Raw genomic sequence first — 5,807 nt, 5'->3', positions numbered from 1 at the left:
TTTCTGAGTTAAAATATGCACCCAACATGTATATGTGTGTATGGATGTGGATGGGGGCATTAATGAATATTTTTATTAATCATCATTGTCACCACATGTATGGGTTATTTTTGTTGAATTTTCTCATTACCTTTCCTCTAGTTATATCATTGTTTTTCAGAATAAGTAAATATAATAATAAAATATGAATTTTTTCCAATATCCAAATACCAAGGTGTGTTTTACTCAATTTTGATATCAATAGCACTAAAGTATCACCCAAACCAAAAACCAAACTCACTACCTTTGAGTCAAATCTGACTCAGCGACCCCTCCTTGGGTTTCCGAGGCAGTATCACTATGGAAGTAGATTGCCCAACCTTTCTTCCAAGGAGTGGTTGGTGGGTTTGAACTGCCAGCCTTCTGGTTAGCACTAAAATACCTTAGGCACTATACTACCAGATCTCCTGCAGGGGGAATAAAAAGAAATCATGGACTGCCATAACTAATTATTTTGCAGATTATATAACTAGTCATTCCAATTTTTCAGTCTTCAAGATATTTCTATTAAACTTATATAATCATGTGTAAATTTTAATCCACATTATTTGATAATATTGCTACATGCATATGATGATGTTACTTCAGAAAATGTAGATAACTTGAATTTCAGCAGTTCTATATCATATTTTTGCATCAATAAGTTTTGTTATACTTTAATCCTTTGATTAAAGCCTGGATGTGGATGAAACCATGGTAAATTCCTCAGGATGTCATCTTAAAATCAAATATGAACCCAAGAATCATTCTGAAAGCCAATCAGAATTCCATGTACACAAATAATTTAACTTAGTGATTTTTTAAAAATCAAGTATCCTTCTTATAAAACTAAACATTTTCATATAATACTATATTTTAATACTCTAAATGCAGGAAAAATGCCTGGTAGAATAGTAGCTAAGACACTTGACTGCTAACCAGAAGACTGGCGGTTCAAACCCACCAACCACTCCTTGGAAGTAAGATGGGGCAATCTACTTCCGTAGTGATACTGCCTTGGAAACCCAAGGAGGGGTCGCTATGAGTCGGTCGGACTCGACGGCACATAACAACAAACAACAACAAATGCAGAGAAGTTCCTCAATTGCAGGTTAGTTGTATTTTGGAGATGTCTGGTGAAGTGGTGCTTAAGGCATCTGAACGCTAACCAGACAGAAGGCTGGCGTTCAACCCCACCAGCCACTCCTCAGAAGGAAGACTGAGCAATCTACTTTTGTAGGGATACTTCCTGAGTCACTCAAGGAAGGGTTGCTATGAGTCAGAAAGGACTCCACGGCAGTGAGTTTGGTTTTGGTTTAAAAAGATATTTGGGTGCTAACCAGAAGGTTAGCGTTTCATACCCACCAGCTACTCTGCAGAAGGAAGATGTTGTGATCTACTTCCAGTAAAGATTTACAGCCTCTAAATCCCAATGGCAGTCTCTATGAAAAGGAATCAGTTCAATGGCAGTGAGTGATTATTATTATTTTTTTATATAATTTCTGTAATTTTGAATTGATTTGGGAAATAACTGTATGAGGTATCTACTTCTCTAAAACCTGAAAGACATATTTACATGACTCTTTCTCCACATGAGTTTCTAAATCCTTTTGTGGCCCCTGCCTTATATTTTATTTGTTATAAATATTTAATATAAATAATATTTTGTATTTGTTTGAATGACACTATAAACAAGTCTTTAGTACACAAATAAAGTTTTACATAATATGATTTTATTACTTAAGAAAGACATACTGAGCTTTTCTAAATTTGTCCAGGTGCCATAATTTGGTAGTCTTAAAATAATTTTATTTTTATGCTCTTGTAGATCTCATATGTTTTAATTTAAATTCTTAAACTTTTTAAAATGTTAAGTTTGAATGATTATAAATAATTTTTTGATGAAGAATTCTATGTATTTGTATTTAAAAATAGAATTAGGAAAATTATTTCTTTGAATATATCCAATAGAATATAAATACCAGTGGAAATGTTATACCTGTAATCATCCATCGAAAATTTATAAGTAGTCTCTTTTCTAACAGTCAGAATTTTTTTTTTTATTTTTCCCTTTAACTCTTTGATATGTGTGTGTTTGTATTCATTATACTTCCTAAAAATAACTTTTATCCTATTGAAAATAAATTTAGGCTTAAAAATCTTTTGATGATAAAACTCATCCTTTTCGGAAAAAATAAATATGCTTTAAATTAAAAAATAATATTAATATTCTCTTGCTATGAAGTTAATATTTATCATGTATAAATTGTTGTCTTCTGAGTTCAATAAGCATTAAAATTCTTATCAGTACATGATTTATCAAAATTCAATGTTACAAAATTTTAATTAATAAACATTTATCATAAAAAGGAAACCATTTTTAAAACTTTATCCATTTATGAAATGGAATAGATATATTTATTAGCCATTTATTTGCCCATGACTATTATTCATTATTGAGTACTAAACATTGCAGCACTTATTTTATTTTTATTTTTAATATAAAAACCAAAAAAACAAAGTCACTGCCGTCGAGTTGGATCCAACTCATAGTGCCTCCTCCTTGGGTTTCCATGGTGGTATCTCTTCAGAAGTAGATTGCCCATTCTTCCTTCTGAGGAGCGGCTGGTGGGTTTGAACTGCCAGCCTTCTGGTTAGCAGTCAAATGCCTTAGGCACTATACCATCAGAGCTTCTTGTTCTTATTATTTAGTTAATAATAATAATCTCTTAGAGGGCACACAATTCTTTGAACTTTGTTTTAGTTATGAGGCATAATCACAGTGTGTATAGTAAAAGAAGGAATGACATTGAAGTAGGGGACTGACAAACAGAATCTTCATGATGGTTTACCATTGGCTCTTTGGTTTTACAACAAGTACATTGTAGGAAAGAACATAGCAAATTAGAGGAAATTAATTTATCTAAAGATATTTTTAGATATGTGTGTCCAAATGTATATCCCCAGTTTAAAGGACACTAGTAATATGCAGAGAGCTCTGGTGGCATAGGGCCTAAGGCGTTTGACTCTAACCAGAAGACTGGCGGTTCAAACCCCACTCCTTGGAAAGAAGATGGGGCAATCTACTTCCATAGTGATACTGCCTCAGAAACCTGAGGAGGGGTGTCTATGAGTCGGGGCCAACTCCACGGCACATAACAACAACAACAAAAAAGAGAAACAGTAATATGCAGCTTAAATGTGAAAAAACATCATATTTTTTTTTCAGGAATGTACCATCTTCAGTAAGTAGTCCAATACAAGTGAATGTCTAGTAGTTTAACTACAAATACTAGAAAATTAAGCACAATTTTGGAAGCAACTTTTAACATAGTCCCAATAACTATTTTATCATAATCTCCAAATTTTGCAGCAGTCTAGGAATTATTGATATTATCTTTAATTTTCAGATGAGAAGCTTCATAAATTTTTCATAGAAATTAGAAATGGCACTGTGAAGGTTCAAACCCAGATTTGTCTGACTTTATATTCTCTATTTCTGCTTTTGTACATACTCGCTACAACTCTGCTAGAAATTCATTGCAATCTTTGGGAGATATATAGTGTCATAATACCAGAGCAAATTGTTTTCTCTTTGGAAATACTAATTTGATTATGTATACAATATAAGCTTCTAATGTATTAATGGGAGCTCTGGTAGCGTAGTGCCTAAAACACTTGACTGCTAACCAGAAGGCTGGCAGTTCAAACTCCCCAGCCACTCCTTGGAAGGAAGATGGGGCAATCTACTTCCGTAGTGATACTGCCTTGGAAACCCAAGGAGGGGTTGCTATGAGTCAGGTCTGACTTAACGGCACATAACAACAACAACAACCATCTATTAATTTTATTCACTTTAAAAAGTTGAGAATTTGAGTGGATTTAATGTATTAGATACTTTTATTGTGACACTGAATGATGTATGTAACTAGCTCTCTTGATATTGTTTTTAAAAAGTTATATTGCTTTTCAATATTTCATATAACATGAATTTTGTAATTTTGATAATGCCATTTATTGCATACAATATATATTGCATATTATATTATTGCCATTTATTGCATAATATAACTAGCAAAACATTTGTTTCTTTTCTTTTTTATAGTTATTCATTTTTATTGGTAAATACTTTATTGCCTCTATGCTCTTTGAGAAGCAGCAGGAAATATTTTTCCCTGCAAAAATCTCACTTGCATCTGTTTAGTCTTGGTCTCTCATCTTCATGTACCTCTATACTCCATTATTCTCATGCTATCTTTTGGCTACCCAAATTCTCCTAAAATAGTTTCCCACCAAAATTTTACTCACAGTTTCCTATAAGGTTAAAATGAAATATTTCATAAGACAGAGCTCATTGTGTTGACTAGTTAGGTACTATGCTATCAGAGATTCTAAAACATAACTAGTTAATTGCTAATATTATATCATTTTGAGTCATTTAAGATGTGAATACAGTTTGCTTTTAAGAAATCATTACCTGGGATCTCAATAATTTTTTTTTTCCCTAGTAGATATATAATTAAGGAGTTCTGGTGGTACAATGGTTAAATGCTTGGCTACTCACTGAAGGGTTGGTATTTTGAAAGCAGCCAGTGATTTCACAGGAGAACATCTTGGCAGTCTGGTTATTATAGGTCACAACTTTGAAAACCTTATGAAGAAGTGCTACTCTGTCACATGGGATCACTATGAGTTGGAACTGACTCTATTGAACACAACAACAATAAGCTGTGTTACTCCCACTGCACTCTACAAACAACAGTCTTCTGGGCTCAGATTTATACTCAAACTTACAAAACAATAAGTTTCAACCAACAGCAAGTTTGCTTAGCTTTAAGAATACAGACAAGAAGCACACAACTTCAAAAGCAGTATCAGAACAGAAGCCTGGTTTTTAAACCCAATTCCTAATACTCTAGTTATTCTTCACTTGGACAGGTATGATTATGGGAAAATGTTAAGGGTTTATAGATACCTTAGCCCAAGCAAGTAAACAGGTGTAAGTGACCCACACAGATGCATGTGGTCTAATCCCGTTCTCCAGATTAGTTGATTGTCATTAGTACCACTTATTAATTACTCTAATAAAAAGAAAACAAACAACCTCAAAAATTAGTTACACATCTATGAGCATGGTACTTGTCCAGATATTTTTTAATCTATATTTGGAATAGATTAACTCCTAAGAATTCTTTGAATCAATGATGCAAGAAGAATTGAGAAAAGATAGACTCTAAATGTCCTTGAAGCTACAGGAATGAATAATAACTTTTTGTTTACCCCTTCCTTCCAAAATACCTTATCTTCTCTTTTCCTAAAGTTTGGAAACCACTTGGAATTGGTGGACAATGACTAATAGATATGATACTTCAGAAATTTCCCTGTGTGTAGAAAAGATTTGCATCAATTTCTTCAGTTTTATTTTTCTTTCTGAAAATGAAAAATAGATACATATATTACAAAAAATTCCATGATAAATTTAATCAAACAAAGCTTGAATCAGCAATTATATGCCTATTTTCTATTGAGAATCCAATTTTATACAATTCATATTATTTTCATCACAAACATAATCATTTTCTGCATAATATGTTGAACTTTTTTAAATAAGAAGAGTATACTAACAAAATTTCTATCACCTCTAAAACTTAAAAATGCATTTACCTCATTGAAATGTTCCTTTGTGAGTGATTTTTTGTTTTATGATTTCTTTATAACATCAAATGCTGAACACTGAACAGTTATACCTATGAACAAATATTCCCTTAAAATACAGCATGATGGGATGC

The sequence above is a fragment of the Orycteropus afer genome, unplaced genomic scaffold (genome assembly GCF_000298275.1).
Source record: "Orycteropus afer afer isolate SDZICR_OR568_19922 unplaced genomic scaffold, OryAfe1.0 scaffold00621, whole genome shotgun sequence".
NCBI lineage: Eukaryota > Metazoa > Chordata > Mammalia > Tubulidentata > Orycteropodidae > Orycteropus > Orycteropus afer.
This window is presented reverse-complemented; position numbering follows the sequence as displayed.